This window comes from Triticum dicoccoides, chromosome 7A (assembly GCF_002162155.2).
Source record: "Triticum dicoccoides isolate Atlit2015 ecotype Zavitan chromosome 7A, WEW_v2.0, whole genome shotgun sequence".
NCBI lineage: Eukaryota > Viridiplantae > Streptophyta > Magnoliopsida > Poales > Poaceae > Triticum > Triticum dicoccoides.
The window spans coordinates 131,066,182-131,093,419 of record NC_041392.1 but is presented as its reverse complement, the minus strand read 5'-3'; the positions used below and the strand labels follow the sequence as shown (position 1 = coordinate 131,093,419).

At 42.7% G+C, this 27,238-nt stretch overlaps 1 pseudogene; it reads left to right on the top strand.

The window, feature by feature from the left end:
* The window catches only part of LOC119333270, a 56,156-nt pseudogene extending 30,128 nt beyond the window's left edge, over positions 1–26,028 (top strand).
* Positions 26,029–27,238: the final 1,210 nt, after the last annotated feature.

Below are 27,238 nucleotides of genomic sequence, written 5' to 3'. Positions count from 1 at the left end.
TCGTGGATCAGTTTCCCCCGACACCATACGTGCATGCTACGGGACTTGCAAACTTCAACATAAGCATTTCTCAATTTCACAACTAATCTACTAGCACGACTTTGATATTGTTACCTCCATATCTCAAAACAATCATCAATCATCAAACTTCTCTTAGTATTCAAAACACTCTTAAGAAAATTTTACTAATCTTGAATACCTAGCATATTAGGATTTTAAGCAAATTACCATGATATTAAGACTCTCAAAATAATCTAAGTGAAGCATGAGAGATCAATAGTTTCTATAAAACAAATCCACCACCGTGCTCTAAAAGATATAAGTGAAGTACTAGAGCAAAACTATATAACTAAAAAGATATAAGCGAAGCACATAGAGTATTCTAACAAATTCCAAATCATGTATGGCTCTCTCAAAAGGCGTGTACAGCAAGGATGATTGTGGTAAACTAATAAGCAAAGACTCAAATCATACAAGACGCTCCAAGCAAAACACATATCATGTGGCGAATAAAAATATAGCTCCAAGTAAAGTTACCGATAGAAGTAGACGAAAGAGGGGATGCCTTCCGGGGCATCCCCATGCTTTGGCTTTTAGGTTTCCTTAGATTATCTTGGGGGTTCCATGGGCATCCCCAAGCTTAGGCTCTTGCCACTCCTTGTTCCATAATCCATCAAATCTTTACCCAAAACTTGAAAACTTCACAACACAAAACTTAAAGTAGAAAATCTCGTGAGCTCCGTTAGCGAAACAAAATAAAAGATCACATCAAGATACTGTAATGAACTCATTCTTTATTTATATTGGTGTTATACTTACTGTATTCCAACTTCTCTATGGTTTATAAACTATTTTACTAGCCATAGATTCATCAAAATAAGCAAACAACACAAGAAAAACAGAATCTGTCAAAAACACAACAGCCTGTAGTAATATGTAGCTAGCGCAATATCTGGAACCCCAAAAATACTAAAATAAATTTCTGGACGTGAGGAATTTATCTATTAATCATCTGCAAAAATAATTAACTAAATATCACTTTTCAAATAAAAATGGCAGTAGTTTTCGTGAGCGCTAAAGTTTCTGTTTTCTTACAGCAAGTTCAACAAGACTTTCCCCAAGTATTCCCAACGGTTCTACTTGGCACAAACACTAATTAAACACAAAAAACACAACCAAACAGAGGCTAGATAAATTATTTATTACTAAACAGGAGCAAAAAGCAAGGAATAAAAATAAAATTGGGTTGCCTCCCAACAAGCGTTATCGTTTAACGCCCCTAGCTAGGAATAACAAGCAAGAATAGATCTAGGTATTGCCATCTTTGGTTTTCAACTTCTTAGCAGAATCAAGCTCAAAACCGGGAGGTTCTTTACGTTTCCCTTCATATTCTGAAATTTTTAGATCTAATGAATCCAACCGCTTATTGCAAAGGGTAATCAACATATTCATGCGGTGAATATTTCCACTAATGTTCTTAAGAGGTTCAAGAGATTTCTGCAAGATTTTAGTAACTTCACAATTTTTTTCAAAAACTTTTGTCTCTTCCTGAGTAGGATGAGGCCCCTTTTGTTGAGGTAGTGTTCCCACTATACCTTCTATAATTTCAAGTGCGATATGGGGATCGATTTCAATAAAATTGCCTTTGGCAACGCAATCAAGAGTTGTCTATGAGACATATTTAATCCAACATAAAAATTGCGAAGCAAAATTCTCAGGTTTATTTCAGAGGTACAATTACAATAAGACTCCATTATTCTCAACCAGGCATCTTTTAAGTTTCTCCTAGTCTCTGTTTAAAGTGAAAGATTTCGAACTCAGGAGTCAACAGAGAAGATAAGGGACAAGCCATAACGAGAAGCAAACAAACTAACACACAAGCAAACAGAAAGCAAGCGGGCAAAAAGAGGCAAATAGAGAAAGAGAGGGAGGATAGAGAGAGAGGGCGAATAAAATGGCAAGGGTGAAGTGGGGGAGAGGAAAACAAGAGGCAAATGGCAAATAATGTAATGCGGGAGATAAGGGTATGTGATGGGTACTTGGTATGTTGACTTTTGCGTAGACCTCCCCGGCAACGGCGCCAGAAATCCTTCTTGCTACCACTTGAGCACTGCGTTGGTTTTCCCCGAAGAGGAAGGGATGATGCAGCAAAGTAGCGTAAGTATTCCCTCAGTTTTTGAGAACCAAGGTATCAATCCAGTCGGAGGCTACGCGCGAGTCCCTCGCACCTGCACAAAACAAATAAATCCTCGCAACCAACGCAAATAGGGGTTGTCAATCCCTATAGGGCCACTTACGAGAGTGAGATCTGATAGATATGATAAGATAATATTTTTGGTATTTTTATGATAAAAGATGCAAAGTAGGCAAAGTAAATAGCAAAGGAAATAACTAAGTAGTAGGAGATCAATATGATAAAGATAGACCCGGGGGCCATAGGTTTCACTAGTGGCTTCTCTCAAGAGCATAAGTATTCTACGGTGAGTGATCAAATTACCGTTGAGCAATTGACATAATTGAGCATAGTTATGAGAATATCTAGGTATGATCATGTATATAGGCATCATGTCCGAGACAAGTAGACCGACTCCTGCCTGCATCTACTACTATTACTCCACTCATCGACCGCTATCCAGCATGCATCTAGAGTATTAAGTTAAAAACAGAGTGACGCCTTAAGCAAGATGACATGATGTAGAGGGATACACTCATGCAGTATGAAGAAAACCCCATATTGTTATCCTCGATGGCAACAATACAATACGTGCCTTGCTGCCCTTACTGTCACCGGGAAAGGACACCGCAAGATTGAACCCAAACCTAAGCACTTCTCCCATTGCAAGAAAGATCAATCTAGTAGGAAAAACCAAACTGATAATTCGAAGAGAACTACAAAGATAACCAATCATACATAAAATAATTCAGAGAAGATTCAAATATTATTCATAGATAGACTTGATCATAAACCCACAATTCATCAGTCTCAACAAACACACCGCAAAAAGAAGATTACATCGAATAGATCTCCACAAGAGAGGGGGAGAACATTGTATTGAGACCCAAAAAGAGAGAAGAAGCCATCTAGCTACTAACTATGGGCCCGTAGGTCTGAGTTAAACTACTCACACTTCATCGGAGGGGCTATGGTGTTGATGTAGAAGCCCTCCGTGATCGATGCCCCCTCCGGTGGAGCTCCGGAACAGGCCCCAAGATGGGATCTCGTGGATACAGAAAGTTACGGTGGTGGAATTAGGGTTTTGGCTTCTATTTTGATCGTTTGGGGGTACGTGGATATATATAGGAGGAAGGAGTATGTTGGTGGAGCAACAGGGGGCCCACGAGGGTGGAGGGCGCGCCTGGTGGGGGTGGGCGCACCCCCCTACCTCATGGCCTCCTGTTTTATTTCTTGACATAGGGTCCAAGTCTCCCGGGTCTTGTTCGTTGAGAAAATCACGTTCCCGAAGGTTTCATTCCGTTTGGACTCCGTTTGATATTCCTTTTCTTCGAAACCCTAAAACAGGCAAAAACAGCAATTCTGGGTTGGGCCTCCGGTTAATAGGTTAGTCCCAAAAATAGTATAAAAGTGGATAATAAAGCCCAATAATGTCCAAAACAGTAGATGATATAGCATGGAGCACTCAAAAATTATAGATACGTTGGAGACGTATCACTTTCCTCTTCAAGGGAAAACCAGCGCATGCTCAAGAGGTAGCAAGAAGGATTTCTGGCACCGTTGTCGGGGAGATCTACGCCAAGTCAAGACATACCAAGTACCCATCATAACTCTTATCCTTCGCATTACATTATTTGCCATTTGCCTCTCATTTTCCTCTCCCCCACTTCACCCTTGCCATTTTATTCGCTCTCTTTTCCTTTCATCCTCTCCTTCCGTTCGCTTTTCTTCTTCTTTTCGCTTGTTTGCTTGTGTGTTGGATTGCTTGCTTGTCACGATGGTTCAAGATAATACTAAATTGTGTGAATTTGCCAATACCAACAATAATGATTTTATTAGCACTCCAATTGCTCCTCTTATCGATGTTGAATCTTGTGAAATTAATATTGTTTTGTTGAATCTTGTCATGAGAGATCCGTTTTCTGGCTTTCCTAGTGAAGATGCCGCTACCCATCTAAACAACTTTGTTGATTTGTGTGATATGCAAAAGAAGAAAGATGTGGATATGATATTGTTAAACTTAAGCTATTTCCGTTTTTGCTTAGAGATCGTGCTAAAGCTTGGTTTTCGTCTTTGTCTAAAAAATAGTATTGATTCATGGAATAGGTGCAAAGATGCTTTTATGTCTAAGTATTTTCCTCCCGCTAAGATCATCTCTCTTAGAAACGATATTATGAATTTTAAGCAACTTGATCATGAACATGTTGCACAATCTTGGGAGAGGATGAAATTAATGATACGTAATTGCCCTACACATGGATTGAATTTATGGATGATTATACAAAAAAATTATGTCGGGTTGAATTTTTATTCTAGAAATCTTTTAGATTCGGTCGCGGGAGGAACTTTTATGGAAATCACTTTAGGATAAGCTACTAAAATCCTAGATAATATTATGGTTAATTATTCTCAATGGCACACCGAAAGATCTACTAGTAAAAAAGTTCATGTGAATGGAGAGGTTAATGTTTTGAGTGGAAAGATGGATGAACTTATGAAATTGTTTGCTAATAAGAGTGCTCCTACTGATCCTAATGATATGCCTTTGTCTACTTTGATTGAGAATAATAATGAATCTATGGATGTGAATTTTGTTGGTAGGAACAATTTTGGTAACAACGCGTATAGATGTAATTTTAATTCTAGGCCGTTTCCTAGTAATTCCTCTAATAATTATGGTAATTCCTACGACAATTCTTATGGAAATTATAATAAGATGCCCTCTGATTTCGAGTATTAAATAATTTATAAGTTCGCAAAAGAGTTTCAATGCTTTGATTGAAGAAAAATTGCTTAACATTGATGAGTTGGCTAGGAACGTGGATGGAATTTCTCATGATGTTGATTCTTTGAAACTTAGATCTATTCCACCTAAGCATGATATCAATGAGTCTCTCAAAGCCATGGGAATTTCCATTGATGAGTGCAAAGAAAGAACCGCTAGGATGCATGCTAAGAAAGATTTCTTTGTGAAGGCGTGTTCTTCTAGTTTTTATGAGAATAAAGATGAAGATCTAAAAGTAATTTATGTGTCCCCTATTAAATCCTTGTTTTGCAATATTAATCTTGATAATGATGGGACTGGAGATGAGTCAACTTTAGTTAGAAGGCGTCCCAAAAATTCGGAGTTTTTAGATCTTGATGCAAAATTTGGTAAAAGTGGGATTGAAGAGGTTAAAACTCTAGATAGCAACGAACCCACTATCTTGGATTTCAAGGAATTTAATTATTATAATTGCTCTTTGATAGATTGTATTTCTTTGTTGCAATCCGTGCTAAATTCTCCTCATGCTTATAGTCAAAATAAAGCTTTTACTAAACATATCGTTGATGCTTTGAAGCAATCTTATGAAGAAAAACTTGAGTTGGAAGTTTCTACCCCTAGAAAACTTTATGATTAGTGGGAACCTACAATTAAAACAAAAATTAAAGATCATGAATGCTATGCTTTGTGTGATTTGGGTGCTAGTGTTTCCACGATCCCAAAAACTTTGTGTGATTTGCTAGGTTTCCGTGAATTTGATGATTGTTCTTTAAACTTGCACCTTGCGGATTCCACTATTAAAAAACCTATGGGAAGAATTAATGATGTTCTTATTGTTGCAAATAGGAATTTTGTGCCCATATATTTCATTCTTCTTGATATAGATTGCAATCCTTCATGTCTTATTATTCTTGGTAGACCTTTTCTTAGAACGATTGGTGCAATTATTGATATGAAGGAAGGGAATATTAGATTCTAATTTCTGTTAAGGAAAGGCATGGAACACTTCCCTAGAAAGAAAATTAAATTACCATATGAATCTATTATGAGAGCCACTTATGGATTGTCTACCAAAGATGGCAATGCCTAGATATATCTTCGCTCTTATGCCTAACTAGGGGCGTTAAACGATAGCGCTTGTTGGGAGGCAACCCAATTTTGTTTTTATTCCTTACTTTTTGCTCCTGTTTAGTAATAATAATTTATCTAGCCTCTGTTTTGGTTGTTTTTTTGTGTTTAATTAGTGTTTGTGCCAAGTAGAACCATTGGGAAGACTTGGGGAAAATCTTTTTGATCTTGCTGTAAAAAACAGGAAGTTTAGTGCTCGCGAGAATTTCTGCCATTTTTTATAGGAGAGTGCTATTTAGTTAATTCTTTTTGCAGATGATTAATAGATAAATTCCTCACGTCCAGCAATTTAGTTTAGAATTTTTTGGTTTCTATTGGGGATATTAAACCGGGCGGAGGCACCGGGAACAGGAGCGCCGGTTCAACCGCGCACGATGGACCCACCTCGCCAGAACAACATGGTGCCACAGTATGTACCAACACCTCTCGGGCATTATTCCAACCCGTTGGACAATATTGTGGCCGCCGCTTGATGCCTGGCAGCCCTCCCAACCGACGGCGAGTCACCAGTTGCGGTGGAAGCACGTCGGGCCAGGGATCTCCTTCAAACAGCGCTAAATCAACAGCAGGCATATTCACATAGTCGTGAGAGGATTCATTCCACTCCCCGTCCAAGCCGGAGCTATAGCAGACACATGAAGGACGAACCGGTTGTGTCCAGCAGTGCACGTTGCCGAAATTCACCACGAGGAAACAACCCGGCAGGGGGAGGTGCTAATGCGCAGGATGTTGTGGACCATGGCCGCGCGCGTCGGGGGGCCGAGTTAGCAGCTCGACACGGAGCACGACAACATACTCCGGTTCACCCTACTGCTTCAGTAGAGCCAGGTGTGGTGTTCAGTTCCTTAGGGGTGCCGTGTCTCACCCCCGCTTTGCTTAATGTGAGACTGCCCAAGGACTTCAAGGGACCTCGCAAGGTACCAAATTACACCGCCGATTTGCAACCAGAGGCGTGGGTGGAAGGCTATGAGATAGGAATGGAGATGTTAGATGTGGATGAGGCAGTGTGTGCTAAATATTTCACCATGATGTTGGAAGGAACAGCTCGTACTTGGTTGAAGAGCTTACCAACCAACTCTGTCGGATCATGGACTGAATTGAAGCACCAGTTTATCCAGAACTTCAAAGATACTTGTAAGCAGCCAATGTCAATCATGGATCTGGCCGCTTGTGTCCAAGAGGAAGGGGAGTCCACGGCCCATTGGGTCAAACGGGTCTCAACGATTTTGCACTCATCAAATCGTATCAATGCAGACACCGCAGTGTTTACATTAGAGGGCAATTGACGTTTCCTGCCGCTCAAACAGAAATTAGGAAGGCTCAAACGTCACTGCAATGATATGTCAACGCTCATGGCCGCTTTGGTTAAGTATGCCGATTCAGATAATACCAAGGACCCGGATTCAGAGGAGGACAAATCGGAAAGGGAAAAAGAACGGCAATGCCAAGGGTCAGTAGCATAATCCGGCAAGCCATGGGAACAGCGGTAAGCGCAAGGCCTACAGCAGCTTGGACTTTGTTGCTAACACCAATGCTCAGGAGAATGGCCAGCGCCGTAAGGGCAAGAAGCCCCAGAGGGGTGGAGTTTCAGGCCCCAATTTGGAGCGCATGTTAAATCAGCCCTGTCCAAAGCATGGATCAAAGGAGAAGCCAGGGTCGCATCTTTGGAAGGCCTATTATATCATGCGGGATTTCAAGAATTCCAATATGTTCCAGTATGATAATGGCCCGCTCGGCGGTTCAGGAGGTGGTTTCCACGGGCCGGGTTATGGAGGTGGTGGTTCCAGTTTAGGGTTTCAAGGCAACCAAACCGGACACATCAATCAAGGGCACCAAGGCAACCAGGGAGGTTACAACCATCAGGGGAATCAGCAGCAACAGCAGCAGTCGGGTTACCAGAGCAATCCCAAGCAGCTAAATAGCGGGCAATATCATGTTTTCACTACTAGTTTGTGTAAGCGTGATCAGAAGCTTCACAAAAGGGTGGTAAACTCTGTTGAACCGGCAGTGCCTCAGTATTTACGCTGGTCTGAGCAACCCATTTTATGGAGTAGAGAGGATCACCCACCCCAGGTTGATAATCCGGGTCACTTGGCCCTGGTGGTAGCCCCGCAAGTTGGGGGTTACAAGTTTACTAAAGTGCTCATGGATGGGGGAAGCAGTATCAACATTCTATATTATGACACATTCCGCCGTATGGGGTTGACAGATAAGAATCTTAAACCGTCAAATATGGTCTTTCATGGGGTGGTGCCTGGTAAGTCTGCATATCCTGTTGGCAAGGTAGCCTTAGAGGTAGCTTTTGGAGATGATTATGACTCAAGGTCAGAAACATTGATGTTTGAGGTGGTAAAGATCAAAAGTCCGTACCACGCCTTGTTTGGACGGCCGGCTTATGCTAAATTCATGGCGAGGCCATGCTATGTTTATCTACAGCTTAAAATGCCAGGTCATAAGGGGACTATCACAGTACATGGAAGCAGAAATATCGCTTTGGAGTGTGAGGAAGGTGATGCGGATTATGCTGAGTCGGTTTGTGCCACGGAAGAATTGAAATTTTATAAGGAGCAAGTTGATCCAACAGATATGACCTCTTTGAAAAAGCCGACTACAAAGCATGATCCGGCGTTGAAGTTCAAATCGGCTACAAATACTAAGATGGTTGACTTTGTTCCTGACAATTCATCCAAACAGTTCAGCATCAGTGCTAACCTGGATCCCAAATAGGAAAGCGCGCTCATCGAGTTCATCCATGAGAATCGGGAAATCTTTGCATGGAAACCTTCTGACATGCCAGGTGTACTGAGGGAACTCGCTAAGCACACACTCAACATTGATCCTAAGTTTAAACCGGTCCGGTAGTTTCTCCGCCGCTTCAATGAAGAAAGGCGTAAGGCTATCAGTGAAGAGGTAGCCCGTTTGTTGGCCGCAGGGTTTATTGTAGAGGTCTTTCATCTAGAGTTGCTGGCTAATCCGGTGCTAGTTCTCAAGAAAAATGGCAATTGGCGTATGTGTGTGGATTACACAGATTTAAACAAGGCTTTCCCTACAGACCCCTTTGCTCTCTCTTGCATTGATCAGATAATTGATGCTACAGCAGGTTGTGACTGTTTGTGTTTTCTGGATGCGTATTCTGGTTATCATCAGATCAAGATGGCAGTTAAGGACCAGGAGAAGACAACTTTGATAACTCCCTTTGGAGCCTTCTGCTATGTTCCATGCCTTTTGGACGCAAGAGTGCCCAGGCAACTTACCAGTGATGTGTTCAGAATTGCCTTCATATGCAAATTGGGCGCAATGTTCATGCATATGTGGATGACATTGTGGTAAAGTCCAGAAAGGAGGAGACATTGATAGATGATTTGAGACAAACCTTTGACAATCTCCGGGTTTACAATATGATGCTCAATTCGGAGAAGTGTGTCTTTGGTGTCCCGGCAGGCAAGCTCTTGGGTTTTCTGGTGTCAAACAGAGGCATTGAGGCTAATCCGGAAAAGATTGCAGCAATTACATCCTTGGCTAAACCGGCGTGTATCAACGGTGTTCAACGTCTGGCCCGCCGGATTACAGCCTTGAGCCGGTTTATTAGTTGCCTTGGAGAGAAGGCCATCCCTTTATATCAGATGCTCAAGAAAACAGATAACTTTGTTTGGAGCGAGGCAGCTGATAAAGCGTTCGAGGATCTGAAGAGGCAGCTAGCTGAACCGCCCGTGCTTGCATCGCCGATCAATAAAGTGTTGTTATTACTATATGTGGCTGCTAATGCCCGGGCTATTAGCGTAGCCATTGTGGTAGAGCGCAAGGAGCTTGGCAAGGAATATCCGGTTCAACGGCCGGTTTATTATATCTGCGAGGTGCTCATTGAGTCAAAGCAGAGGTATCCGCATTGGCAGAAGCTGGTGTATGGAGTGTTTATGGCAAGCCGGAAGCTTAAACATTATTTTCAGGGCCATCCCATCACAGTGGTCAGTTCAGCTCCTCTGGGCGATATCATTCAAAACGGAGAAGCAACTGGCTGGATTGCCAAGTGGGCTATTGAGCTTGGACCTCATGAGCTCAAATATATACCCCGCATAGCGATCAAATCCTAGGCACTCGTGGACTTCATCAATGATTGTACAGAGTTACATGCGACTGAAGAGAAACCAGATAATACATATTGGACTATTCATTTTGATGGGTCCAGGCAGTTGGAGGGCTCGGGGGCTGGAGTCATACTAACTTCCCCATGAGGTGACAAGTTTTGTTATGTCCTCCGTTTAATGTTCCCTTATACTAACAATGCAGCTGAATATGAGGCTTTGCTCCACGGTCTTCGGATGGCTAAGGAGATGAATTTAAGCCGGGTTAAATGCTTCGGCGATTCAGATCTAGTGGCGCAACAGGTGTCTGTCACTTGGGATTCTAAGGACCCACTCATGGCTGCATATCAGCGAGAGGTGGACACAGTGGCTGGTCACTTTAAGGGTTATCAGGTGGACCATATAGACTGGCGGAAGAATGAAGCAGCAGACGCTTTAAGTCGTCTTGGTTCCCAGCGTAAACTGGTCCCGCCCAATGTCTTTCTTGATGTATTGCATAATCCGTCAGTCAAGGTGCCAACCGAAGAAGATTTGGCTATTCCTGATCCGGAGGCTCAGTTGGTGGCAGCTCTGCATGCCATACCGGATTGGACAATCCCCTATCTGGCTTACATGAACCAGGGCGAGTTACCAGACGATGAAACGTTGGCCCGACAGATAATCCGGCGTTCCAAGTCCATGACCGTACTCAGTGGGGAGTTACATCACTACAGCGTTTCAGGAGCAATTCAGCGTTGTGTTTCTCCTCAAGAAGGTTGTGAGATTTTGCGAGAAATCCACGAAGGGGACTGCGGTCACCACGCCAGTTCAAAGTCTTTGGTGGCTAAAGCTTTTCGCCACGGTTTTTACTGGTTGACGGCGCATGCTGATGCGGAAGATTTAGTCAAGAGATGTGACGGGTGTCAAAAATTCGCCCGCCGTGCGCACATTCCGGCTCAAGAGTTGCGGATGATTCCAATTACGTGGCCGTTTGCGACTTGGGGGCTTGATATGGTTGGACCCTTCAAGCGATCCAAGGACAAAAAGACCCATCTGTTAGTAGCAGTTGATAAATTCACCAAATGGGTGGAGGCAGAGCCAATCAGCAAGTGTGATGCATCCACAGCGGTTCAATTCATCAAAAAGGTGATATTCCGGTTTGGCTTTCCACACAGCATTATAACTGATAATGGTACTAACCTGTCAAAAGGGGAGATGGAAGAATTTTGTCAACGTGAGCACATCCGGCTTGATCTAGCATCGGTGGCTCACCCCCAGTCTAATGGTCAAGCAGAGAGGGCAAATCAGGAAATTCTACGAGGTATCAAACCCAGGCTTATGGTTCCCTTAAAGCGGACACCGGGTTGTTGGGTTGAGGAGCTACCTTCTGTGTTATGGAGCATCAACACCACACCCAATAGATCTAAGGGTTACACACCTTTCTTCATGGTCTATGGAGCGGAGGCAGTTCTTCCTAGTGACATCCGTCACTACTCGCCCCGTGTGACAGCTTATGTTGAAGCTGATAATGAGAAGGCACGTCAAGATTCTCTGGACCTGTTGGATGAAGAGTGTGATCTGGCCGCAGCATGATCGGCGATTTATCAACAAGATCTCCAACATTATCATAGCGCCGTGTTAAAACCAGAACCTTTCAAGAAGGCGATTTGGTGCTCCGGCTCATCCAGGATCAGACTGATATGCACAAGTTATCCCCACCTTGGGAAGGACCCTTTATGGTCAGCAAAAATCTGCACAACGGATCTTACTACCTCATTGATGTTCGAGAGCATAAAGACTCACGTCAATCGGAGGAGGAGACCAAGCGGCCATGGAACATAGCTCTCCTTCGGCCTTACTATACTTGAAGCCATAGGCTCTTCATCTGTGCATATTTATGACAGTGTATATATTATATAATAAACCGGAGACTCCGGTTAAGTGGGGTATCTGTTCTTTTTACATCCTGTGTATGCTATATGAGCTTACTGACAAAGCGGAGTTTTTTAATCCGGTCTTAGCAGTTGCACAGGTATAAAGAAAATCACTAGGGGGCTTGGTCATATTTGAACTACAGCTACACCTCTTGATCGATTTTGAAACAACGAAGGGATATCACTAGGGGGCTTGGTTGTTATCACACCATAGCTACACCTCTTGATAGGCATTTAGGCCACAAAAGAAAAATATGTGGAGCCAAAGAGAGTGTTGCACAAAGCACAGACTCAAACATGAGCACACACTGAGCACAACTCACAAAGTTACTTGGGGGCTCTTTTTGCAAAGCAACAAAGAGTTTGAAAGGACCCTTGTAATTGGCTATCAAGACACGTCTTGGAAGCCTGGTGTATTCACCTAAAAACCCGGGTTAACCTGCCTTCATCAAGTAAGCCACTCCTGTCCAGGTAATCCTGGTATGACCCATCGAACGTTTGACATGTCAATCTTTTATAGACCCTGAACTTGTCAAAGTTAAAACGATGATTGGTTAATTGGAGGCCCATCTTAAAAGGCTTTGTTAAATGGTTTAACTCAGAGGCCTGGCAGCCCATGAAAAGCCTCGATTCGGAGCCTGGCAGCTCATAAAAAGCCTTGTATATTTTCCTTTTTGAGTTTTATTTGTTGAAATTCATCAGTCTTTTTTGATAAACCGGCGTCCTTGACCCGGCTTGCTTTTCAACTGCAAGTTGTTGGCACATGATCAGTTATAAACCGGTGTTTATTGACCCGGTCTGGTTTGACTAAATCACCAGTGTTATAAAGAAAACCCGGTAGTTTTCCCGGTCCGGTTTAATATATAGAGATGGGGTTATCAACGTTCCGGATGGGTATTAACACCTTTGTCGTATACATCTTTGGTCAACCAATGAGGTATGTTATGTATATTGCTTTTTGTACAAACACTTTGATTATTTCATCTATGTACTGTACACTTCTTGGACATAATGACCCGTCTAGCGGTAAATCGCTAGACACTTTTAAGTTGTTGAACCCAGGAACACAATTCATCATGGGTTATGCATAAATATATCCCAAAAGGTGGCACACGTTGTCATGAGGCATTACAAAGCATGCTCAATGGCATGGCAAATAACGGAGTTTTGGCTATCCTATTACAAGAAGCTTTCAAAGCGGCTCCAATGGCATAATTGTTTTTCACAAGATCGACACACGGTGGCCAGTAAACCGGCGACCGGCTTAGGACGCTTCGTCTCGACGGTTTGATGGTTGAGGGTCAGTTGGTGTGGGCACTTCTTCATCCCTCCCCAGACGCTGGAAATCAACCGTCGACCAATCGATTCCAGTTAAAGCTTGAAATACTGCTTCCTCATGGATAAGATTGGAGGGGTTAATATCAGGAGCATAAGTGTGCTTACGAATCGGAGGCACAAGTTCTTCAACTTCATGAATGTCGGTCGGCTGTCTTTTCCCTTCAGCGTCATAAACCGGTTGAAAATGGGACAAGTCTGTATCATCGGCTAGTTTGCTGGCTACTGGCCGCATCTGTTTGGTCAGCCGCCGGAGGTCATCATTATCAAAGTTTGAACCGTATTCCTTCACACCTAGGTATCCTTTAATGATATCCTCCGCTTCAAGATCTGGAATCCAGGCTTTGGCTCGAATAAGTGCGGTTAAAGCTCCTGACCTGGCAGCTGCTTTCTTCAATTCGGCAATACGGGCTGGTAACATGGCCAATTTCTCAAGTGTTTCCTTAATCAAGGTTGGGGTCGGTTTGTTATAAGCTGCCGTACAAATAGCCCGCTGAGACCCAGAGTACAGCTATTCAACCAATGTATATGCCGCTTTGAGCTTCATCCGCATGTCTGTACCCAGATGAGCAATCTGAGTACCTACCAAAGATTTGTATCAACATTCCGGTCAGTGATAAGGTTCATTGACTTACGCAAAACACATAAGCAGACACTTACCAAAGATAGCAGAAGTCATAGCATTGATTTGCCGTTTTAAACCAGCTAGTTCATCTGCAACTGGCTTCAGGGCTGCTTCGGCGTCTTCAGCTCTTTTGGGTAAACCGGACTTTTCGGATTCCCAATTAGCACGATCTTTGGTGAAAGCTTCCTTCAGCTTTTCCATTACGGCCAGGGCTTGGGTCAGCTCCTCTTTGGCTTTTGTAGCCTCTGCTTGTTGTGACTTCTCATTTTCTTGCAAGTCAGAGTTTTGAGCGTCTTTGCTTCTCAGTTCAGCCTGCAACGCTGAAGGCATATTAAGCAACAGGTTATATATGTTCTAAGTACAAAGTGTATAACAAGTTATGCACTTCATACTTGGGGGCTAATGCTTGTTCGCTCTAAAGTGCTGCATTTTATGCAAGTCTCCAGAACAATACAAGCATTATACTGGACACTTGGGGGCTAATGTGCGTCTGTTCTAAAGTGGATGCATGGATTAAAACCCGGATTAACTTTCCCAGTTAAACCGGCCTTTGGGAGTTATGCTACACAAGGTTATCTAATTGTTAAAAGATGAGTCTTGGTTATAAAGACTCGGTTTATGATTAACATCATAAAATGGCCCTTGGGGGCTACTTGGGCTACTGTTTCAGCTATGAGTCAATAAACAAAGGGAGACAAATTTACCTCATATCGCTCTTTCATCAAGTTTACCAAACCGGCTTCATAGTCCCGGTTTGAGTGCAGACGGTTCAAGAAGCCAGAGTGAAGCTCTTCAGTGTTGAAATGAGCATAGCTTGATAAATCACTGCTCCACTTGCCTTTTTCCTTAGCAGCTTGCTCTTCTTTGGCACTATGTTGAGCCAAGATGATGGGATGGCCAGGAGAGCTATGGCCCATTCCAGTAATGATAACATCATCTCCTTGACCTTCAGTAGGTTTGGCTGGTGACAATGGAGTATCAGCATTTCTCACCGGACTAGCCCGGTTTGGCTCTGCCGGTTCAACGTCAGGTGCGGCAGGTTCAGCGTCAGCTAGTTCATCGGTGTTTTCACCTTGAAGGGGCGGTTCATAAGTGGCAGCTTCAGGATGAAGGCCCTCCAGTTCACAAGTTTGTTCCGGTTCACCTTTGGGTTCTTCTTCAAAAGTGGCCGGGTCTTCGGGCGGATTGGTGACCCGAGCTTTCTTGCTGGGTCTCGCTTTGGCCCTGCAAACAAAAATATAAAAGGATTAATATCTTATTCAAGTTCTATGATGCATTGAAGGAAAAGGTTTTACAACTTACCCGGCCACAGTTTTCAGAGGAGGGAATTGAGTTGCAGTTGACTCGCCAGATGATGAGGGAGGTGTCACTTGATAATTTGAATTGGATGGATTAAGAGGTTGTCTGAAATAACCTGCCTTGGGGTAAGAATGGTCAGGAGAAGGGGAGACCTCAGACCGGCGCTTCCGAACCGGGGTGTCAGGTAAACTGGCTGAAGTGACCTCTTGGCCACTGTGCCGGGTTGTCCGGCGAGCTTCATGCTGCCGAGTCTTCAAAATAAATGTTGGATCCAAGTGAGCAAGAGGGAGAGAAAAGCTTACTTTCCGGACTGCTTGGCGGGTTTTTTGTGTTGGCATAGAGTCTGAACCGGAGGAAAGTGTAATTACCTCTACATCATCAGCTTGACTGCCTTCTACGTCCCCCTGAGGAATATCATTGTTAATGAGATGCATGAAAAGAGAGCCAAGTGAGTCAAGTTCTACCTCAACTTCCGGATCATCAGTATCGTCATCAAGCTCCATGTTGATCCGGTCAGCCGTTTTCTGTTTTGACGTCCGTTTGACGGCTTTGGTTTTGGGGCGAGATGGTTTGACCACTTTGTCCCCAGTTGGCTTTACCGCTTTTTCTATGGTTTTCCGTTTCCAAAAGGGGTCATCACCCTATACATACATACACAGAAGAAGGATTACAGGTTGCACAAGATAAAAACATTAGAGATGAAAAGAAGTACAATGCTTACAGCAGGCGGTTTGTTCTTGGCATAGAAGGGACTCAAACTGGTTTGACTACAGACCAGCTCCGATTCATTCAAAATCTTTTTTACGCGTTCAGTAACTTCTTCCTCGGAGAGTTGAAGGTTGCAATGGCGTTGAGGATCGTCAACCTCACCGGTATACTCACACATTAAACCGGGACGCCGGCTTAGAGGCAAGATGCTCCAAGATATCCAACAGCGCACGAATCCACACCTATTAAACCATTGGCCATGAAGGCCCGGAGTTTGGCGAGTTGAGGGACATATTTTGCCTTTTCGGCGGAGCTCAAGTGTTGCGGCATCGGATGGGTATTGGAAAGCCGGTGATCACGAAAGCCTGGAAGGGGATTTTCATCTTCAGGCGAAGTATCTCTGCAATAAAACCAAGTTTGGTTCCATTCCTTTGGGTGGCTGTGATGTTTGGCATGAGGAAACTCAACTTCTTTCCGCTTTTGAATCGAGACACCACCAAGTTCTGTGTTCGGGCCATTTACAAACTTTGTGCGCTGGTTTAAGTGAAAGAAATCCCGGAACAGTTCTGCAGTTGGTTCTTCCTGTAAGTATGCTTCACAGAAGACCTGGAAGTTGCATAGGTTGGATACTGAATTTGGCCTAATATCTTGGGGATGGAGTTGGAAATTGGCAAGCACATCTCGGTAAAACTTTGATCCTAGCGGTTTGAAGCCACGGCTTATGTGGTCAACAAAGACCACCACCTCACCCTGCCTTGGGGTCGGAGGATTTTTTGTTCCTGGAACTCTCCATTTAATTTCAGTTTTCTTAGGCAAGGAGCCAATGCTAACCATCTCATTCAGCTGAGTTTCAGTAACCCGGGAATGAGCCCAGTTGCAAGTAGTGAATTGTTTGGCCATTGTGAAACAAACAAGCTGAAAATGAAAGGTCGGTTTATAAATCACGCATGATGATATGCAAGATACAATGGAGTAAGAAACGTACTGATATGCGAAATGGCATAAACCGGAGACCAATGCAATAAGGGAAAAAGGTAATACCAGGACAGGGGTACTCAGACACTGTTAAACCGGAGTATAACTATAAAGGTAAAGGGCTCCTTCGGTTTATCAGAGGGCTAATGGTATAGATTGATTATGCAAAGTTAAACCGCCTAGGTTGGCGTGAGGAGAAACAGATTTCACAGAGACATATGAAAATATCAGATCTAAGGTAAGACAGAAAAACAAAAAATATTTTGACCTAAAAAGGGGGTAAGACTCGAAATAGTTTATGAAGGACTACATGAGCTTTTGCGCATAAGGATCTATGGTGGTAATAGAAGATTAGCCACGGCAAGGGATACGATAAGTGCGAAGCATTCATCTACAGGCCAAGGAAGAACAGCACCAAAAGCTCCGATGAACTTCAAGAACCGCGAAGAACAGGGAAACCCTAATGGATCTAGAAAGGAAGGGGGAAGGACTTACTACGGCCGCGGAAGCAGCGGAGGTGTGCTGCAGAACTCTGGTGCGAACAGGTCGATGCAGCGGCCGATGGTGAAGCAGAGGCGAGGCTTGGCGATGACGGCGGTGCTCAGGTGCGAAGACGTCACGAGGAAGAAGGGAGGAAAGGAGAGCGTAAAAGAAAATAAAGGGGTCCTCTGCCCCTATTTATAAGGTGAAGCGATAAAACGGCAAGTGCGGGAATCGAGGAGCCCAAAAATGGATAAGTTAATAAGGGTGTCGCCTCGGCGACTGAATACACATTAAATGAAGGTAATCTTCGACATCAACGGATGGATGACATCAGGGCAGTTTATCATAATCTTGAAGTATGATGTCACGGCGGTTTACAAGATCAAGGTGAAGATATGAGGGAGGAATTTTTCTAAGTGTAGAAGATTGACATGAACAAGTTCAAACCAATCTGGGGCCTAATGTTGGGGATATTACTACTGGAGGTAAACCAGCCTTATGTAGCCGGGTTAACTCCTTGAAGATTAGAAGCCTATGAAGATCTAAGGATGATGGTGCTTCATGAAGGCCCAAGTCCCAAAGGCGGGTTAAAGCCTATAAATGTAAACCGACCTAGTCATGTAACTTGTATTGTAAGATAGGAAGGATAGAGACCGAACCGGACACGTTTATGATCCGGCTTCAGGACTCTGTAGCTCGGCGGGCGTCAACTTATGTATATAAAGGGACGAACCGGCAGCGGTTTAGGGACTGACAACAACTCGAGAGCCAGACAATGCAGATTCACTCCCTGGCCTTCAAAACCCTAGCAATACCAATCACAACTAGACGTAGGCTTTTACCTTCCTTGAAGGGGCCGAACTAGTATAAAAACTCCACGCGTCCCCTTGTCCGGTTTAACCCCTTTAAGCTAACCCGTAGCGATGGTCCACGATTAAGTCCTTCCACAAGGACATCTGCCGTGACAAACCCATGACAGCTTCCATAAGTAGGCGAAACCTACAGATTACTATAGACTGTTCTGTTTTTCGTGTGTTGTTTGCTTATTTTGATGAATCTATGGCTAGTAGTGGAATTTATAAACCATAGAGAAGTTGGAATATAGTAGGTTTAACACCAATATAAATAAAGAATGAGTTCATTTCAGTACCTTGAAGTGGTGTTTTATTTTCTTTCGCTAACAGAGCTCACGAGATTTTCTGTTAAGTTTTGTGTTGTGAAGTTTTCAAGTTTTGGGTAAAGAATTGATGGATTATGGAACAAGGAGTGGCAAGAGCCTAAGCTTGGGGATGCCCAAGGCACCCCAAGGTAAAATCCAAGGACACCAAAAAGCCTAAGCTTGGGGATGCCCTAGAAGGCATCCCCTCTTTTGTCTTCGTCTATCGGTAACTTTACTTGGAGCTATATTTTTATTCACCACATGATATGTTTTTGCTTGGAGCGTCTTGTATGATTCGAGTCTTTGCTTTTTAGTTTACCACAATCATACTTGTTGTACACACGTTTTGAGAGAGACACATGATACGTCTCCATCGTATCTACTTTTCCAAACACTTTTGCCCTTGTTTTGGACTCTAACTTGCATGATTTGAATGGAACTAGCCCGGATTGGCGCTGTTTTTAGCAGAATTGCCATGGTGTTATTTATGTGCAGAAACAAAAGTTCTCGGAATGACCTGAAACTCCACGGAGATTATTTTTGGAAATAATAAAAAATACTGGCAAAAGATCAAGACCAGGGGGCCCACACCCTAGCCATGAGGGTGGGGGTGCGCCTGCCCCCTGGGCGCGCCCCCTACCTCGTGGGCCCCCTGGAGATCCTCCGACCTCAACTCCAACTCTATATATTCATGTTCGGAGAGAAAAAAAATCAAGGAGAAAGATTCATCACGTTTTACGATACGGAGCCGCCGCCAAGCCCTAAACTCTCTCGGGAGGGCTGATCTAGAGTCCGTTCGGGGCTCCGGATAGGGGAATCCGTCGCCGTCGTCATCATCAACCATCCTCCATCACCAATTTCATGATGCTCACCGCCGTGCGTGAGTAATTCAATCGTAGGCTTGCTGGACGGTGATGGGTTGGATGATATTTATCATGTAATCGAGTTAGTTTTGTTAGGGTTTGATCCCTAGTATCCACTATGTTCTGAGATTGATGTTGCTATGACTTTGCTATGCTTAATGCTTGTCACTAGGGCCCGAGTGCCATGATTTCAGATCTGAACCTATTATGTTTTCATTGATATATGAGAGTTCTTGATCCTATCTTGCAAGTCTATAGTCACCTACTATGTGTTATGATCCGGAAACCCTGAAGTGACAATAATCGGGACCACTTCCGGTGATGACCGTAGTTTGAGGAGTTCATGTATTCACTATGTGTTAATGCTTTGGTCCGGTACTCTATTAAAAGGAGGCCTTAATATCCCTTAGTTTCCGCTAGGACCCCGCTGCCACGGGAGGGTGGGACAAAAGATGTCATGCAAGTTCTTTTCCATAAGCATGTATGACTATATTCGGAATACATGCCTACATTACATTGATGAATTGGAGCTAGTTCTGTGTCACCCTAAGTTATGACTGTTACATGATGAACCGCATCCGGCATAATTCTCTATCACCGATCCATTGCCTACGAGCTTTTCATATATTGTTCTTTGCTTATTTACTTTTCCGTTGCTATTGCTGTCATCACTACAAAACACCAAAAACATTACTTTTGCTACCATTACTTTTGCTATCGTTACCACTACTATCATATTACTTTGCTACTAAATACTTTGCTGCAGATATTAAGTTATCCAGGTGTGGTTGAATTGACAACTCAGTTGCTAATACTTGAGAATATTCTTTGGCCCCCCTGTGTCGAATCAATAAATTTGTGTTGAATACTCTACCCTCGAAAACTGTTGCCATCCCGTATACTTGTGGGTTATCAACACACATGAATCAAAATTTATTAGAATACTCTATGTGTTTCACTTATATCTTTTGAGCTATATAGTTTTTGCTTTAGTGCTTCACTTATATCTTTTAGAGCACGGTGGTGGTTTCATTTTATAGAAATAATTGATCTCTCATGCTTCACTTATATTACTTTGAGAGTCCTTTAGAACAACATGGCAATTTGCTTTTAGGCATAATAAAAAAGCTTTCATATAAGTGCATTGAATACTAAGAGAAGTTTGATACTTGATGATTGTTTTGAGATATGGAGATAGTAATATTAAAGTTGTGCTAGTTGAGTAGATGTGAATTTGAGAAATACTTGTGTTGAAGTTTGCAAGTCCCGTAGCATGCACGTATGGTAAACGTTGTGTAGCAAATTTGAAACATGAGGTGTTATTTGATTGTCTTCCTTATGAGTGGCGGTCGGGGACGAGCGATGGTCTTTTCCTACCAATCTACCCCCCTAGGAGCATGCGCGTAATACTTGGTTTTTGATGACTTGTAGATTTTTGTAATAAGTATGTGAGTTCTTTATGACTAATGTTGAGTCCATGGATTATACGCACTCTCACCCTTCCATCATTGCTAGCCTCTTCGGTACCGTGCATTGCCCTTTCTCACCTTGAGAGTTGGTGCAAACTTCGCCAGTGCATCCAAACCCCGTGATACGATACGCTCTATCACACATAAACCTCCTTATATCTTCCTCAAAACAGCCACCATACCTATCTATTATGGCATTTCCATAGCCATTCCGAGATATATTTCCATGCAACTTTCCAACGTTCCGTTTATTATGACACGCATCACCATTGTCATGCCTTGCATGATCATGTAGTTGACATCATATTTGTGGCAAAGCCACCGTTCATAATTCTTTCATACATGTCAATCATGAGTCATTGCACATCTCGGTACACCGCCGGAGGCATTCATATAGAGTCATACCTTGTTCTAGTATCAAGTTGTAATCATTGAGTTGTAAATAAATAGAAGTGTGATGATCATCATTAATAGAGCATTGTCCCAAAAAAGGCCAAAAAAAGAAGGCCCAAAAAATAAAAATAAAAATAAAAAGGGGCAATGTTACTATCCTTTTTTCCACACTTGTGCTTCAAAGTAGCACCATGATCCTTATGATAGAGAGTATCTTGTTTTGTCATTTTCATATACTAGTGGGAATTTTTCATTATAGAACTTGGCTTGTATATTCCAACAATGGGCCTCCTCAAGTGCCTTAGGTCTTCGCGAGCAAGCAAGTTGGATGCACACCCACTTAGTTTCTTTTGTTGAGCTTTCATACATTTATAGCTCAAGTGCATCCGTTGCATGGCAATCCCTACTCCTTGCATTGACATCAATTGATGGGCATCAGCCCATTGATTAGTCGCATCAATGTGATACTTTCTCCTTTTTGTCTTCTCCACATAACCCCCTTCATTATATTCTATTCCACCCATAGTGATATATCCATGGCTCACGCTCATGTATTGCGTGAAAGTTGAAAAAAGTTTGAGATTACTAAAGTATGAAACAATTGCTTGGCTTGTCATCGGGGTTGTGCATGATAAGAACATTATTGTGCGATGAAAATGGAGCATGACCAAACTATATGATTTTGTAGGGATGAACTTTCTTTGGCCATGTTATTTTGAGAAGACATGATTGCTTAGTTAGTATGCTTGAAGTATTATTATTTTTATGTCAATATTAAACTTTTATCTTGAATATTTCGGATCTGAACATTCATGCCACAATAAAGAAAATTACATTGAGAAATATGTTAGGAAGCATTCCACATCAAAATTTATGTTTTTATCATTTACCTACTCGAGGACGAGCAGGAATTAAGCTTGGGGATGCTTGATACGTCTCCAACGTATCTATAATTTTTTATTGCTCCATGCTATCATATATTCTGTTTTGGATGTTTAATGGGCTTATTTATACACTTTTATATTATTTTTGGGACTAACCTATTAACTGGAGGCCCATCCCAAATTGCAGTTTTTGCCTATTTCAGTGTTTCACGGAAAAAGGATATCGAACGGAGTCCAAACGGAATGAAACCTTCAGGAGTGTGATTATTGGAAAAAAATGTGATCTAGAGGACTTGGAGTGGACGTCAAGCAAGCAATGAGGAAGCCACAAGGCAGGGGGCGCGCCTACCCCCTGGGCGCGCCCTCCACCCTCGTGGGCCCCTCATGGCTCCACCGACCTACTTCTTCCTCCTATATATATACCTACGTACCCTGAAAACATCGGAGAGCACCACGAAAACCTAATTCCACCACCGCAACCTTCTGTACGCGTGAGATCCCATCTTGGGACCTTTTTCGGCGCTCCGTCGGAGGGGGCATTTATCACGGAGGGCTTCTACATCAACACCACAGCCTCTCCGATGATGTGTGAGTAGTTTACCTCAGACCTTCGGGTCCATAGTTATTAGCTAGATGGCTTCTTCTCTCTCTTTGGATCTCAATACAAAGTTTCCTCGATTCTCTTGGAGATCTATTCGATGTAATCTTATTTTGCGGTGTGTTTGTCGAGATCAGATGAATTGTGGGGTTATGATGAAGATTATCTATGAACAATATTTGAATCTTCTCTGAATTCTTTTATGTATGATTGGTTATCTTTGCAAGTCTCTTTGATTTTTCAGTTTGGTTTAGCCTACTAGATTGATCTTTCTTGCAATGGGAGAAGTGCTTAGCTTTGGGTTCAATCTTGCGGTGCTCAATCCCAGTGACAGAAAGGGAAACGACACGTATTGTATTGTTGCCATCGAGTATAAAAAGATTGGGCTTATATCATATTGCATGAGTTTATCCCTCTACATCATGTCATCTTGCTTAAAGCGTTACTCTGTTCTTGTGAACTTAATACTCTAGATGCATGCTGGATAGCGGTCGATGTGTGGAGTAATAGTGTAGATGTAGGCAGGAGTCGGTCCACTTGTCGCGGACGTGATGCCTATATACATGATCATACCTAGATATTCTCATAACTATGCTCAATTCTATCAATTGCTCGACAGTAATTTGTTCACCCACCGTAATACTTATGCTATCTTGAGAGAAGCCACTAGTGAAACCTATGGCCCCCGGGTCTATCTTCCATCATATTAATTTCCTGTCAACTAGCTATTTCTTGCATCGTTTATTTTACAATCTTTACTTTCAATCTATATCATAAAAATACCAAAAATGTTTATCTTATTATTATCTCTATCAGATCTCACTCTTGCAAGTGGCCGTGAAGGGATTGACAACCACTTTGCCGCGTTGGTTGTGAGGTTCTTATTTGTTTGTGTAGGTACGAGGTGACTCGCACGTTGTCTCCTACTGGATTGATACCTTGGTTCTCAAAACTGAGGAAAATACTTACGCTGCTTTGCTGCATCACCCTTTCCTCTTCAAGGGAAAACAACGCATGCTCAAGAGGTAGCACACATATACTTCAGCACATCACCCCTAAATATGTTTCTGAAATTAGTCATGAGATGCCTGAAACACTCACAGTGCGTGTGTGTCTGCCTGAGCCTGGTTCATGTTGAGTTGTTTTTGCACAAGGGCAAAATCTGAAATTGGAAAATACTTAATCGATTAAAAAAAGTGCAGTAGCAACGAGAGTAATAGAAACGAACAGAATGGCAGATGGCTATAACGTTGCAATCTTTTGACGGTATATATCTAAAGATGAATCTTTCAATGGTATATATCTAATGTAGGTTCTTTTGATTATACAAACCCAAATTTCCCTATATTAATCGTGAGAACCATGTTGTCTTTATTTGTAGATTCGATTATTCGCTTTGAAGGATTGTGGACTTTGCGACGCTGTCTGTGACAAGTTGAAGCATAAGTTATATGTTAGGGGAAGTGACATTCTTTCTCAGGATCATCTTGTTGAAAAAATCATCTTTGTAGTGCGGGGTAAACTAGAAAGCATCAGTGCAGATGGAAGCAAGTCTCCATTACATGAAGGAGCTGTGTGTGGGGAAGAGCTGCTTATGTGGTGGTTGGAGTAGCAAGCTGCAGGCTTGCAAAATATTTACCTTAGCTTATTGCTTTGTATTTGTTTTTTAGTTCGACTGATCTTTTCTCATATTCTTCTCTATATTACATCGTCCAAATTTCTATCAGATGGGGAGAGGATGAAGCTGCACTGGAAGGCAATACGTACGATCAGATGCCTAACAAATGTTGAAGCTTTTGTGCTACAGTTCACCGATTTGGAAAGAATCACTCTGGAGTTTTCAACAGTATTGCAAAATCCACGTGTTATTGCGGCAATCAGGTATCATCATTAAGTTTCTGGTCGGCTGAAATATGTACACATTAAGTTTTCAGTTGATGAAGCTGATTCAGGCCCCATATTAGTTTGTTTACTGATGCTTGGATCATGTCGAACAGGTATGACTCACCGTCCTGGAGGACCGCTGCAGCAATCCATATCCATGTCGTGTGGAGGCACCGTCAGAGGCGACTGAAGGGAGCTGCACTGTTGCAAGGTTAGTGATACTAGATTTAGCATAATTGATGTCATTGGTGGCTGTGTGGATATGCTAGAGCTTGAGCTACTGAGAACCAAATAAATAATGTAATAGCACAAATCATAATTTTAACTAGTTTGTAGGGCACGGCCGTATGCTAATGGAGGTTAGATTCGAAAGGAGAACTGGCATGGTCATGCTACATTCACTTGTTCCTTATTGGTGGGGATCATGTAGCTTCAGAACCCAGAAGAGTGTTCTATGTTTTCTACTTAAGAGTGCATGTTGTAGAACATTGCAACTCCAATGGTAAATTGCTGATATCGTTTCTATTAGGCAGGCTGTTTGTCACAACTTTCCTCTTAGGTCTTTTGATATATGCCATTAAACAGTTGTACTTAATCCACAAAAAGTCTCCGTAACTTTACATGATGCTAAATAATTTTCAGGTGATCTGTAGCATGTCCATATGCAGTGTATTCGTTTACACGTATTTATATCCCGTTGCTTTATCTCATATTTATTAACTTGCGCATATTTTATTTCATTGGCCTCTCTTTGTAGGTCCCGTCGTGCTATCTGAGCTCTTAACTTGATTTTCTATTCTTATTTTTGGTACAGGAATGTAACCTCAACTAATTGCTCCTTGACCACACCATCATTTGACATACCAGATGTTGAAGGTCTTTTTGCTTCCCCATCTCTCCTTCTTACATAGGTTTTGCTGCTATGCTGGGAAGTTTCACAAGGAAAAGAGAATCAAATGTATATGCAATCGAAGATCCACATGTAAATTTCCAAGGGCCCTGTCAGCACAATCTCATGGTGCCAGGAATGCTGCTGCTTAATACAATGTCGTGACCTACAATCCTCGTTGAGCTGCTTTCGCTGAAAATACTTTTTTCAAAGAAGTGATGCGAGTGAACTAACATGAGTGTTTTGCCAACTGTGTTGAGAAAACTTCTTCCATGTTGTATATCAGCATTTGATGTCCCTGAATAGTGTTTGCCTTTTTGGCTTTGACAGGAGTAACGTTGTTAGATGTGTGCAAACTGTTGACAGATGATGTTGTTGGCTCTCGTGGACAAGGGTCGTCATAACTCTTTTGATATGGAATGCTCTCTTTTCTGACATTTGTTTGGTGCCTATTTCTTTGGTGTTCGCCTGCTTTTTGGTTGCGGCGGTGGTACATGCTTTGTTAACTCTGTTGGGAGTTATAACCAGTAGATAACGTTCACTCTACAAAGAGAACCTAAATATGTCATTTGTCTTTTGATTAATAGTGAATGGATGGATTATGGAGGGAGTGTGGCTTTCTTTTGAAAATTGCAGGTGTACGATTCATCTCGTGCTGAATGACCTTGTTATAACCAGGTGCAGTTCCAATATGTAAAGGAAACCACAAAGCCTTAAATCTTTCAAACACATTGCAAAGACACGTATGAATTTTAGAACATCCTAGCTAGATCTTGTAGAATATGTCTATGACTGCAGGGACAGAACAGTAGCCGGCAATTCTAGAGCAAGGATTGATGGCTTTCCTGGTGAAAACCACGATGCCGCTGAGCACCCTCTTGATCTTCAACTGTTGAAAATGTGAAGAGTGAAGTGTGTTTTAAATTACTAAGGCCCTGCATGTCAGTGAGAGTGAGAGGAGGCAGGTAGGGGACCCGCATGTCAGAGAAGCTACGCCATGCCTCCGCGGTTTTGTTAATGCCAAGCCAATGTCCTGCTATAAAACAAGCCCAGCGCCACCATTGCCGCGAGCACGAAAAGCTTTCTCCTCTCGGGGTTGGTTGGTTGTAGTGTAGCCTTTGTCCTCTCTCCTTGCATAGTGCAGGTGTGCTCTCGCGTGAAATGCATCTGCATTCCCACGGGCAAACACGAGTGTTTCTCTCACTGACAGTGCAAGTGTGCTTTTCGTGATAGAGCACAAACCATAAAAGGGAAAACAAAGGAGGTGTCCTCCCACCCACAGCATAGTTGTGCTCCCACCGGCAGCATAGTTGTGCTCCATACATGGTGGAGCACATCGACACAAGAAAGGAAAAATGAAAGATGTGCTTCCACGAGAAACACACCTATGCATACATGGGCAACATAGTTGTACTCCCAGCGGTGCAACACATTCAGGCTGCGTTCGGTTTGCATGTATAGAAAATACAGGACCAAAAAACTGCAAAGGAATATGATTGATTGTACAGTAGCAGACCATAGGGTTATAAAGCGAAGGAAGAGAAGCCTGCGGGGTGTTCGAAGCATAGTTGTAAAAAATACTTTGTTACTGGCCAAGACTGTGTAGGCCATGGC